Consider the following 13,319-nt stretch of genomic DNA (forward strand, 5'->3'; position numbering starts at 1 on the left):
AAATCAAAGGTAAACAAAAGATGCGCTATACTTAACAACCTAATTGGAATTAAAACTACTGCAATAGAACAAAATAGGAAAATTAGATGTGGACTATTAAATATTAGATCTCTGTCTTCTAAAGCAGTACTGGTAAAACGAGTTGATATCAGACAATAAAATTGATTTATTTTGTCTTACTGAAACCTGGCTGGGCCATGAAGACTATGTTAGTCTAAATGAAGCCACTCCTCCCAGCCATATTAATACTCAAATTCCTAGAGGCTCAGGCGCGGGAGGGGAGTTGCGGCCATCTTTGATGCAAGCCTGCTAATTACTCCTAAACCTAAATTACATTATAACTCATTTGAAAGTCTTGTTCTTAATCTTCAACATCCAAAATGGAAAACATACCGCCCAATTATATTCGTTGTTATTTACAGGGCTCCAGGTCCCGTATTCTGAATTTTTATCTGAATTCTCAGAGTTTTTATCATGTTTAGTCCTTAAATCAGACCAAGTACTTCTTGTAGGTGATTTTAATATCCATGTGGACGTTGACAATGACAGCCTTAGTACTGCTTTCAACTCATTACTGGATTCAATCGGTTTCAGTCAGAGTGTGCACAAGGCGCACTGTTTTAACCACACCCTCGACCTTGTGCTGGCATATGGTATTGAAATTGAGGATTTAATAATATTTTCGCAGAATTCGGATTATCAGATCATTCTTTAATCACTTTCGAATTCTTACTACCTGATTATATTAAATTAGATAAAAGCTCCTACACCAGATGCTTATCTGACAGTGCTATAGCTAAATTTAAAGAAGATATTCCAACAGCATTCGACTCTATGTCATGCCTTAACATAACAGAGGACCTGTATGTTAACCTCAGTCCATCTCAAATTGATGCATTTGTAGACGGTATTACGACATGCCTACGGCCGACCTTAGACTCCGTCGCGCTCCCTGAAAAGAAGATGATGAAGCAAAGGAAACTAGCACCTTGGTATAACTCCCAAACTCGCAAATTAAAACAAATCTCGCGAAACCTCGAATGGTGGCGTTCCACCAAGGTGGAAGAATCTCGTTTGGATTGGCAAGAAAGTCTCAAAACCTATAGGAAGGCCCTAAGAAAGGCCAGATCAGACTATTACTCATCACTAATAGAAGAAAACAAGAACAACCCAAGGTTTCTTTTCAGCACTGTCGCCAGGCTGACAGATAGTCACAGCTCTACTGAGCCATCTATTCCTCTAGCTCTGAGTAGTGATGACTTCATGAGCTTCTTCAATGATAAAATTACAACAATTAGAGATAAAATTCATCACCTTTTACACTCAACTTCTAACGGTTCACCTTTAAACGCAAAGTCGTTAGAAATAAAGACTAGTCTCGACATATACTTAGACTGCTTTTATCCTATAGATCTTCAACAATTAATGTTAAAGATATCCTCAGCTAAGCCATCTACCTGTCTCTTGGACCCCATCCCAACGAGACTACTCAAAGAAGCATTACCTGTGGTTAACACCTCATTACTAGATATGATCAATATGTCTCTATGAACAGGTTATGTACCACAGTCATTTAAAGTAGCTGTGATAAAACCTCTGCTGAAAAAAAACCCCCCCCCCCCTGGATCCTGAGGTCTTAGCAAACTATAGACCTATATCTAACCTTCCTTTTCTATCCAAGATCCTTGAGAAGTTGGTTGCTAATCAGTTATGCGATTTTCTACATAGCAACAGTTTATTTGATGACTTTCAATCAGGATTTAGAAAGAATCATAGCACAGAGACGGCACTGGTGAAAATTACTAACGACCTTTTTAACTGCTGCAGACAAAGGTCTTGTCTCCATTCTTGTTTTACTAGATCTTAGTGCTGCATTTGACACAATTGACCATTCAATCCTGTTACAGAGATTGGAACACTTGGTTGGCATTAAAGGAATTGCTCTGAGTTGGTTTAGGTCCTATTTCTCTGATCGATCTCAATTTGTGAATGTTAATGATAAATCCCCCAAGTACGCTAAAGTTAGCCATGGGGTTCCTCAAGGCTCAGTGCTTGGACCAATTCTATTCTCCTTATATATGCTTCCTCTAGTCAATATTATTAGAAAACACTCAATTAACTTTCACTGTTATGCGGATGACACCCAATTATACTTGTCAATCAAACCAGACGAAACCAGTCAGCTAGCAAAATTTCAAGAGTGCATTAAGGATATAAAATCCTGGATGACCTATAATTTTCTGATGTTAAACCCTAACAAAACTGAAGTTATTGTGCTGGGCCCTAAACACCTCGAACTTCATTATCTAGAGATATAGCTACTCTGGATGGTGTTGCCCTGGCCTCCAGCACCACTGTTAGAAATTTAGGAGTTATCTTTGATCAGGATATATCCTTTAATGCCAATCTAAAACAAACCTCAAGAACAGCCTTTTTTCATCTTCGTAACATTGCCAAAATTAGGAATATCCTGTCTCAAAACGCACGCTGAAAAACTAGTCCATGCATTTGTTACTTCCAGGCTGGACTATTGTAATTCCCCTACTGTCAGGTTGCTCAAATAAGTCTCTTAAGACTCTCCAGCTGATCCAGAATGCTGCAGCGCGTGTTCTCACAGAAAGAAAGAAGGAAAGAGATCATATTTCTCCTGTATTAGCTTCTCTGCATTGGCTTCCTGTTGAATCCAGGATTGAGTTTAAAGTCCTTCTCTTGACCTACAAAGCTCTAAATGGTCTAGCACCATCATATCTAGAAGAGCTCCTAATACCCTATTGTCCCACTAGAACACTGCGCTCCCAGAATGCAGAGTTACTGGTGGTACCTAGAGTCTCTAAAAGTAGAATGGGAGCTAGAGCCTTCAGTTATCAGGCTCCTCTCCTATGGAACCAGCTCCCGATCTGGGTTCGGGGGCAGAAACTGTCACCTCATTCAAGAATGAACTTAAAACTCTCCTATTTGATAAAGCTTATAGTTAGGGGAGTGAGGAGTTGCAGTGTTCACCTAACTTCGCCCAACTGCTTCTCTTCATAATTGTTAGATTAATAATACATAACAAAGTAGAGGGAGGCAGGCCAGCCAAGCCAGATCCGACGGGGGAGGTTCTAAGCCCGAAAAGCTACCTCTCCTTATGACCTGTCTCTCTTAGTTACCTGTTATAGTTAGCGCTGTTATAGTCCTAGACTGCCGGGGGACTTCCTTCCTTTGACACACTGAGCTGCTCTCTCCTCTCCATTTCTATTACTGTTTCTATTACTGTTACTATTACTATTACTATTTGTGTGCAGCCCGGTCCCAGAAATGCTTGTTACTAATCCTAGCTTTGGGGAGTTTACTCCCGGAGTCCTTATGCTTTTTTCCCCCAGCGTATTTCCTTGGAGAACGTTGGCACCAAGACCTTGTTTGCAGCTGTCGCCGTGGTCCTGCTGCACCCCCTGCTGAGCTCAGCGATGCCCTGCAATGTCATGCTGCGTCCTGCTGAACCCTGCAGCTTCCCGTACATCCAGTCACTGTTCCATTATTAATGTGACTACTATCGCCACTGTTCATCACACCCCCAACCGGCTCGTCAGACACCGCCTACCAAGAGCCTGGGTCTGTCCGAGGTTTCTTCCCAAGAGGGAGTTTTTCCTCGCCACTGTCGCACTGCTTGCTCTTGAGGGAATTACTGGAATTGTTGGAATTGTTGGGGCTTTGTAAATTATAGAGTGTGGTCTAGACCTACTCTATCTGTAAAGTGTCTCGAGATAACTTATGTTATGATTTGATACTATAAATAAAATTGAATTGAATTGAATTGAAATTGAATCATCAGTAAAGCATTTATTCACATAGTTATAAATGGTTTGGTCATAGTAAATAAGCCTATCTTGAAAAATATGTTTGTAAGTACATGATTTATACTTAACAAATAATGAAACAACCATTTGGAAATGAAATAATTTTCCCATCATAAACCAGTTACTAACTATTGCTAAATGTTTTGTTCATCATTTGTAAAGCATTGCTCCTATGTTAATTCTCATGAATGAAGCATTTGTGTACACACTCATAAATGGTTTGTTCATAGTAAATAAGGCTCTTGTAAGTTATGTTCATAAATAGAAGTTTGACACTTTCTAAGTATTGCAAAAACCATTAGTGAATTAAATAATGTTCCCTTTATAAACTCTACAAGGTAGTAGTAATTTATTTGTTTATCATTTGTAAAGCATAGTTCCTACATTCATTCTAATCAGTAAAGCATTTGTAAATGCAGTTAGTAAATGGTTGGTCCATAGTAAGTAAGCCCAAGTAAAAGGTTTATCAGTATATTTTTTAATAATTCCTACATGATGCATTAACCATTTGTAAATTAAGTAATTTTACCATTAAACGTAAACGGTTGTTTATAACTAGGAAGTTAATGATTAACAGACTATCTAGACTTACATTTGTTCATGTCTTAACCCTTGTATTGTCCTTCGTGTCACGGGAACTTGTTTAGTTTATTCACGTTTTGTATTAGCCTCGCGGCCTCGTCCTTCGGGTCCCGGGGACCCTGGCTTATTGTGATTCTATGCATTTGCTACTGGCCTCGCGCTCTGTCGTCGGTCCCGGGACCCCCGGCTTATTCTATGTTATTCCATGTCACACGCGTCGCCTCGTCCGCCCGGTCGGGACCCTGGCCTACTATTTGAAAGTCACCGGCGAAGCTCAAACCGCCAGGCGACTCAAGAGGCTATTGCCTCACGCAGTCCGCGCAGTAGGACCGTGTGCAGCTCCTGCAGATGTATCTCTGGCAGCCACCGCAACGGTGTGTCTTTGCGGTCCTTTTCTTTGCACAGAGCTGACACCTCTTTGCTTGCTGGGCACTCTCGGTTCCGCTTCCTCGTCGTCGTCGTCCTCCTCATCGTCTTCTTCCTCCTCCTCGTTCTCTCCTCGCTGGTCTTGTCGGCCGCGCGTGACACCAGTGCCTGACCTGGCGCCGCCCTGACCTCGCCGCCGACGCGGCAGACGGCTTGCGTCGCGAGGAGATGCGAGCGTCTCGATGAGCGGTGGCGAGGCCCGCCCCAGCTGCTCGAGAAAAGCCCTGCGCCTGTTGAGCTTGGGGAAACACTTCGGGCCCTGAGCTCTCGCCGGCAGCACAAAAAGGCGTTGTAGGCGGACCCGTCGAGAATGTTGTGGAACACGGCGAGGGCCAGCGCGCGTCTTCCTGCGGCAGCTATGCGTGCCCGACGAGCTTGTCCAGGTTGTCCACGCCGCCCCTGGTGCTGTTGTAGTGCAGGATGATGTCGGGCTTGGCGGCCCTGAGGCGCTGACCCGCGCGTCCCCGTGTGCAGCGTGCTCAGCAGCACCACGTTCCTGTTTTTCTTGGGCACGTAGGACACCAGCGTGACGGTGGGCGTGAAGGCAAACTTGGACGAAGACGCGGGCCCTTGGTTGTCGAGACGAAGGCGCCGCGCAGCTTCGGGCTTGTTTTTGCGCATCGTGCCCCGACACGGTGCGCCTCTCGTGGAGCCGCCGGCCAGCTCGCTAGGAGGTGAAAAAGTTGTCACATGTGGCGTTCGCGGCGGGTCCCGCAGGCCCGCGCGGTCAGGTCCATCACCACGCGGTATCCTGATTCCTTTCGGGCTCGCCGCTCACAGACTTGCCCGTGTAGACCTGCATGTTCCACGCGTAGCTGGAGCCGGCGTCGCAGGCCACCCACGACTTGAGTCCGTACCTGGCGGGCTTGCTGGGCATGTACTGGCGGAAGGAGCATCGAACGTGGTGTTGATGTCGGTGCAGCCAAAACGGAGAATGAGAAGGAGGAAGGGAAAGGACTTCGGCGGGAGAGGAACCAGAGTGCAAAGACGAAATGAGAAGCAGAAAGAGATAAAAATAAACAAGGATACCAAAAGAACAATAAAAATTTAAAACATCCGTTGATACCACATCCGCACACATACACACCACACATAAGCTTTGTAAACTACGCCGGGTATGCACGCCACAGGGTCGAGAGTCGGGCAACTTCCCGTCCGTTTGAGGGGCTTTTGAGCAGCAGCGCCGGCTGGATAAACAGCAGCGCAGCAGCAGCAGCAGCAGCAGCAGCGGCAGCAGCGCGGGAGAGAAACAAACTCTGGTCAGGTTGCCACACGCACACATATGTAGCAGTACAGCGTCCGTGGGAGGGCTGCGCTGCAAGCTATCCGACCACTCTATCCGACCACTCTGTGAAAGACAACCGCCCCTGCTGCTGCTGCTGCTGCTGCTGCTGCTGTTTATCCAGCCGGCGCGCTCGGATTGAGCCCCGCCGCCGATGGCCAGCGAGTTCCCAGACCCGACGACGACACTCACCTCGAAAGGGAACCAGCTGCTCGTCCACAGTCACGCCGCGGGCCGGGTTGTAGAGGCGAGGCAGACGCGCGCCCGCCAGGCGTCCACCACGTCTCGTATGGGCCGCCAGTTTGTCCGAGGCTCGTCTAGCGCCTCTCATCGCGGTCGTCGAATCGCAGCAGTCGCGAGCGGCGTGGAATCGCTTCAGCGACATTGTGGCGCGGAAAATGGCCCTGCCGCTCTCCTCGTGCCACGCTCTCCGTCCGGCACCTGTACACTCCGGCGAGGAGCAGCAGCCCGAGGTAGCCAGCGCAGCTCCGTTCGGCGTCCGTCATTTTCCAGTCGTTGCCGCATTTCCTGGGCCCCTCGAGGTTCGTTGGCGGTCACCGCGATCTCTAGTATGCGCCCCGCGTGACCAACAGGTCGAACGTGGAGAGTATGTCTCCGGGGCGTGTGGTCGTCTTTCGGTGGGTCCGGGGCTCTCTGGAGCCTGTTGTTGCTCGTCGTCGCCGTCTTGGTCATGTTGTTGTCGTTCATCGTCCAGTTGTTGGTCCTCTTCCTCCTCTTCATTATTGGCGTGGCGGCGAGTCGAGGCGTCGAGGGGATGTCATACGTGGAGGACCATTCTATTTCACCGTTTTTGGACACGAACCTTTCGGCTCTCCTCCTCGTCCTGCTCATCCTGCTCCTCGTCCTGCTCCTCCTCGTCTTGGCCCTCTTTGTCTTTGTCTTGTTGTTGTTGTTGTTGTTGTTGTTGTTGTTGTTGTTGTTGTTGTTCTTCTTCTTCTTCTTCTTCTTCTTGTTCTTCTTCTTGTTCTTCTTCTTCTTCCCTTTGCCGTACACCCTCTTGGGCTGCTGCTGCCATGTCTTCTCCTCGTTCTTGTCCTCGTTCGTCTCGGTTGTCAGTGGCGTCGTGGTCATCATCATCATCTTCTTCTTCTTCTTCTTCTTCTTCTTCTTCTTCCTCTTCTTCCTCTTCTTCCTCTTTTTTTCTTCTTCCATCTCTTCCACTTGGGGGACATTGCCGGCGCGCTGCCTCACGCTATGCGCCGTGTTACGTCGCTACGCTGCAGCGTGTGCTACGCGTTGCGCCTCGCGCATCACGCAAACCGCACGCGATGCTGAGCGTGCCGCGTCGCCTCTTGTTCCGCGTGTTTGAGAAAATTATGCAGCTCCAAATTTAGAGTCACTAACGGGCCATGCCGGCGTCACAACCGACGCTGAACCGAGTACAAAGAGTACAAAGGTCCCAGAAAGAAGAAGAAGCAAAGATGACAAAAACAAGAAGACGAATGTAAACAGTGTGTATAATAAAAGTGTTTAGTAGGACGGGGATGAGGTTTGTCTCTTTCCCCTTTTCTCCCTTACCATTTCTGTGTTACTACTACACGAGCCAGGCCGGAGTCCCCTGAATACCACGGAATAAGGTACGTATGGGTCAGGAAGACCCGAAGGCCAGAGCCGGTAGCAGAGAAATACCCCGGAATAACGTGTGGGTCAGAAAGACCGAAGGCCAAGGCAGCGGTAGCAGAGAAATACCACGGACGCATAACGGTAGGTTGAGAAAGACCCGAAGGCCAGGGAACGAGTAGGAAATACCCGGAATAAGGTATGGGTCAGAAGACCAAAGGCCAGGGCAGAGCAGAAGAAATACCACGGAATACGTTATGGGTCAGAAAGACCCGAAGGCCAGAGCGGCCGGTAGCAGAGAAATACCACGGAATAAAGTATGGGTCAGAAAGACCGAAGGCCAGAGCGGCGGTAGCAGAGAAATACCACGGGAATAACGTGTGGGTCAGAAAGACCGAAGGCCAGGCCGCGGTAGCAGAGAAATACCACGGAATAACGTGTGGGTCAGAAAGACCGAAGGCCAGGGCCGCGGTAGCAGAGAAATACCACGGAATACGGTGTGGTCAGAAAGACCCGAAGGCCAGAGCCGCGGTAGCGAGAAATAACCACGGAATAACGTGTGGGTCAGAAAGACCGAAGGCCAGGACGCGGTAGCAGAGAAATACCGCGAATAACGTGTGGGTCAGAAAGACCGAAGGCCAGGGCGCGTAGCAGAGAAATACCACGGAATAACGTGTGGGTCAGAAAGACCCGAAGGCCGGAGCAGCGTAGCAGAAATACCACGGAATAACGTGTGGGTCAGAAAGACCCGAAGGCCAGAGCCGCGGTAGCAGAGAAATACCACGGAATAACGTGTGGGTCAGAAAGACCCGAAGGCCAGGGCCGCGGTAGCAGAGAAATACCACGGAATAACGTGTGGGTCAGAAAGACCCGAAGGCCAGAGCCGCGGTAGCAGAGAAATACCACGGAATAACGTGTGGGTCAGAAAGACCCGAAGCGCAACGCCAGGCCAATGCAAAAAGTCAAATAAACTGAACGGGTCCTTCTGACCCAAAGGACAACACAAGGGTTAACGGATCGGAAAATGGCGGTTTCCCGGCATCTGCTGGCAGAACGCGGCATTGTCTGCCCTAAAGCCCAATTCACCGCAACGGGAAACAGAGATGGATGCTTTACCAGCAGTTGGATGTGTTTTTTTGATGAAATGTAGTCTGTGAGCTTTATGGCAGCCACTCAGTGAAAACATCAGTGAAGTGAGAGACACAAAGTTATTTCTTTTTATATTTCTTTTAATTTTTATTTCAATGGGAACAATTCACATTTCATTGTCGTACATGTGCTGCGATGCTTTGTCAGAGTGTTCCTCTGGGCTTTTTTCATCACCGCACGGGCACCGTTTCAGGATCGCCAGGGCTCGCTCCACTGTCGCCACTTGAGCTCTTTCGGCAAAGACGGTTGTGGTCTTCACTCTTGGCTGGGCCTCACCTCGCTTGATGCTGGTAACGATGCGTTGTGGTCCACTTGCCGGGCAGCTGCACATAGCAGGTGTCTCTGGGGATAGTCGTGTAGGCTTTTTACTGTGGGGTCCACGTAGCAACACAACAAGGCCAGTAGGTCCCCGATATTGTGCCGGTGCGTAAACTCAACAAACAGGGGTCTGTCAAAGCGACTTTCTTGAGGTCCTATCCAATCGCATCCGCCTCGGGTGACACATTTCACGTGGACACAGCCCAAGTTTTTCTTCTCGTGATCTGTCAGAGTCCTGTTGTTTAGGCGCAGACAGTCGTACCACACGGACATTGTGTTGTTTGCTGAGCTTTCTGTCTCGGTTGAGCATGTACTTGGTCCTGATAGTGACATGGGCGACCTAACGCGTTGGTGAATGTAAATACGGGGCTGTCACGGATTAGATGAAGCTCGACATTGAATTGTACGGCTCGTAGTAGCTTCTGTGGTCTTGAACGGAGGCTGCGGTGTTCGGGATCGCTCTCTGACCATCAAACTGGACAGTGTCGCGTCTCTCCTTGAGAACGGTCGAGGTCATGACCATGGTCACCACGTACATGGCGTAGATTACGATGTTGAACACGGCGATGGCACACTCCATGTTATGCAGCCTCTGAGCATTGCTGATCAGCGGTTGATACAGTAACTCCATGCATCCCGCTATCACGGCCATGAACAGCTCAATGTTCATCATGATGAGGCACGTGATCACGGTCCTTGTGCTCTTGGACCCGGCACCCCATACCGGATCCCGCGCGTATTCCATTTCACTTTGCTCCGGCGCCGAAAATAGCTGAGCACTATGCTTGCGACCATGGCCAGGCACCCCAGTGTGATTAAAGCTATCCCCGCGTGGATGTAAGCATACTCGTATTCGGGCTTAGCCTGGGCCGAGTTAGAGTCCGCGGCTGGACATCCCATGGCCCTGGTGCCGTGTTTGCTGTCGATGAAGTACAGGATGTTGTTGGGTATGGTGAGGAAGCCCACAATGAGAGAGGTGATGACGGCGATCGCTGCTCCCAGCTTACCCTTAAAGCGGACAGCGGCTCCGTTCAATAGGGCCGGGACTTTCTTGGTATGGGCTACCAGAGTCTCGATGTTCATCGGGTTCCTATTCCGATGCATAGCTCAGAGAGGATCCTTGCAGCTCTTGTAGGTTTGTTGGTACTTACTCGCAATGCAGTTTCTACCCGCAGCAGCTATACCAGTGAGCCGACGATCCTAGCACTTTAGTACAATAGTAGTATAAAGATGGCGGTTTTGCGCGTGCATGTGTGACGTCATCTCACACGCCACGCAAAACCTGCCATGCCAACTGATGATATGTGCGTGCGTGATGACGGGGCGGCCGCCGCTCGTTACTGCGATCGCCATCTAGTGGCTGAATATGTTAGTGCATCTAATCGACGGCTGCCGCGAATATCGCGGATGTGATGACGTCGCGGTCGAACGTCGGCACCCCGCGAGCGCCATCTAGTGGCCGAATATGGTAGTGCATCTAATCGTCGAAGTGCGCGCGCATCTAGCGGATGTGATGACGTAGCGGTCGAACGTCGGCACCCCGGCGCCATCTAGTGGCCGAATATGGTAGTGCATCTAATCGTCGAAGCTGCGCCGCATCTAGCGGATGTGATACGCGTCGGTGTCGACGAAAAGCTCCCCTGCAACAAGGGTCTTGTGGCCTTGAGCTGAGGCGGCCTCTCACACCCGCTCGAATGAGGTCACTCTGTCGTACTACCTGGGGGTCTGCACACTTTTTAGCTTTTCTGCTAGCTAGCTAGCTTACTACCACGTTTTTCCACAATCAATACCAGTGAGTTGTTCTTTTTTTTGTGAGAAAAAAAAAGAGGATCCTTTTCCGCAGTGCACTGTTTAGCCTTTTGTTTCATGCTAGCTGTCTCTTTTTAGATGCTTTTTTCTAGCTAGTCTGGTAGCTAGCTAGATAGCACCTACGGTTTTCCTCATCAAAAAAAAAAAACCTCTGGAGTTTTCTCTTTTAATTCTTCTTGGTGAAAGCAACGCAGGTGTTTCGTTTTTCAGCAATACCTACTAGTGGTAAGTAAATTTAAAAGCACCTCTTGTGTTTAAGGATGTTCAAAGATATTTAATTCATTCAGTCATTCATGAATTAGCTAAAACTTTTGACCGTGTGTTCGTAATGCGGCGTGGTTGGACCATATGACGATAGTAAAAAAACCGTGTTAGCCCAGTGGTTAGCTTGTAAATGTGAGGTCTATTGTTGTGGGTGTTAAATCGTCATAAAGGGGTGGTTTGTGGTGTTTAAAACCCCTTGTTTTCAAGGCTGACTGCTCACTTTTTACCTGCAGTTTTTAGCTAAGGTGCTAGCTAAAAATTTTCCCTCGTTTTCTCAGGCTTCCTCAACAAAGACCTCTGAAGAAAAGAGGATTCGTTTCTACAGAAATGGCGCGTTTGGTGAGTAAATTTAAAAAAGCTTATTGTAAGGTGTTTAATGCATTCAGTCATTTGTGACTTAAAAAGTTTTTTTTTGTTGTATAATGCAGTTTGCGTCATTAGGTGATTTTACAAAGAGCTGGGACAATGTGGCTGTGTTAGTTGATGAAACACTTATACCACAAGGTAAAAACCTATAAATATATTATACACTACAGCATTAATTGATTTAGTACTGTGTTTTCATTAATTTTTGTTTTTAAAAAAGAGCTGTGTAGCCCGATCCTACAGACCCCAACACACCAGAACATAAAACAAAAGGTCATACCCCAGGGTCTGGAATAGTTTCACTGAGAATGATGCCAAGGTTGATTTCATCGACAACGAAAATGTTCAACAAGCTAAGGCTAACAGTTGGTTCTTATAATACGATCGACAGCATTGTTAAAGAATATAATATGAAATGTGCTGCTAACCCAACCCTAGCCCACATAACTATGACACACAATCCTATCACTAATAAGATTCTTTTCACGGGAGGAGACGGTTGGAATATTGTGTTTAAGGGGCGTCTGGCCGAAATTCTTGGGTTCATTCCAGACTCTGTGTTCGAAATTCACATTGGCCCTCATTTAAAATGTGCAGCTCCACACCCGGCAGACATTCATGGGGGTCGTTATAATATATTTATTTATAGTGACATTGTGGACTACCAGCTAGTCGGTGATAGTCATGTACCCCTACTCCGTTGTATAAATATCTCTGATGAGAGCAAACGTATGCCCACTCTAAGTTACGACAGTCCTCACTACACATCGTTGGCACGCTCGAGTATTACTGATATTCAAATAGAACTACGAGACGATCAGAACCAACACATCCCTTTCTCATACGGAAAAGTAATTGTCAAACTACATTTTAGACCTGTGAAACAGCATTGAAATGATGAGGAAAGCGTACACATCCGATGATGGAAGATATATGCACTATTACATGAATCAAGCTGGTGGAGAGTTGCCGGGATTCATAGGCTCCAGCACACAATACGAGCATGGATTAGGGGGGATATTCAGAAATTTATTTCGAATGGCGGTCCCCCTTTTAAAAAAGGGGTTTAATATAGCCAAACCTCATCTGAAAACAGCAGCAAGTGGTTTTATTGGTGATGTTGTGACTAATGTCAGGAATGCCGTGGCATCCAGACAAGAGGGCAATGGGCTCATGGTGTACAGACGCAAAGCATTAAAAGACCCCCACCAGGATGTGGGCGTAACCGGGTTGTGAACAAAAAGCATAAAAACACCACCAAAAACGAAGGATTGTCAAAAGAAGGCATCTGTCAACAGGCGGAAGCTCCGAACCGGCTCTCTGGCCCTGACAAAAGACATATTTTAATTTTACAGAATCAATCATGGCGTTTATTCATAATCAGTCCGAAGAGTGTGTGAAGACAGAATTGGATCTGTTTACAGTACCGTACACACAAACATCTATCGAAAAATCAACATTTGTAGAAATCCCCCAATGTCAGCTCTAACGGACGCCGGTCCTATTGAATTTTTCATTTCGGCTGGCGGAGAAGGATTATCTAGACCTTACGATTCATACTTGTATACACGCGTGTAAGGATTACAAACCCTGATGGCACATTGTTGGCTAAGCGCGGCTGATGTAGGTTTTATAAACTATCCTGGATGCAGTCTTTTTTCACAAGTAGATATAATGTTGGGTGATAGACTGATCACACAGTCTTC

At 47.4% G+C, this 13,319-nt stretch overlaps 1 long non-coding RNA gene and 1 pseudogene across 1 annotated transcript; one reads left to right on the forward strand and one right to left on the reverse strand.

Moving 5' to 3' along the window:
- Positions 1-4,725: 4,725 nt before the first annotated feature.
- On the reverse strand, positions 4,726-6,457 carry LOC120555198 (annotated as a pseudogene).
- A 5,262-nt stretch (positions 6,458-11,719) lies between these two features.
- LOC120555199 lies at positions 11,720-11,875 on the forward strand. The gene is made up of 2 exons (XR_005638651.1): positions 11,720-11,751; positions 11,834-11,875. It is a non-coding gene; the product is annotated as an uncharacterized LOC120555199 (long non-coding RNA).
- The last annotated feature ends 1,444 nt before the right edge of the window (positions 11,876-13,319 follow it).

Source organism: Perca fluviatilis, unplaced genomic scaffold (genome assembly GCF_010015445.1).
Source record: "Perca fluviatilis unplaced genomic scaffold, GENO_Pfluv_1.0 PFLUV_unplaced_scaf_26, whole genome shotgun sequence".
In the NCBI taxonomy this organism is placed as follows: Eukaryota; Metazoa; Chordata; class Actinopteri; order Perciformes; family Percidae; genus Perca; species Perca fluviatilis.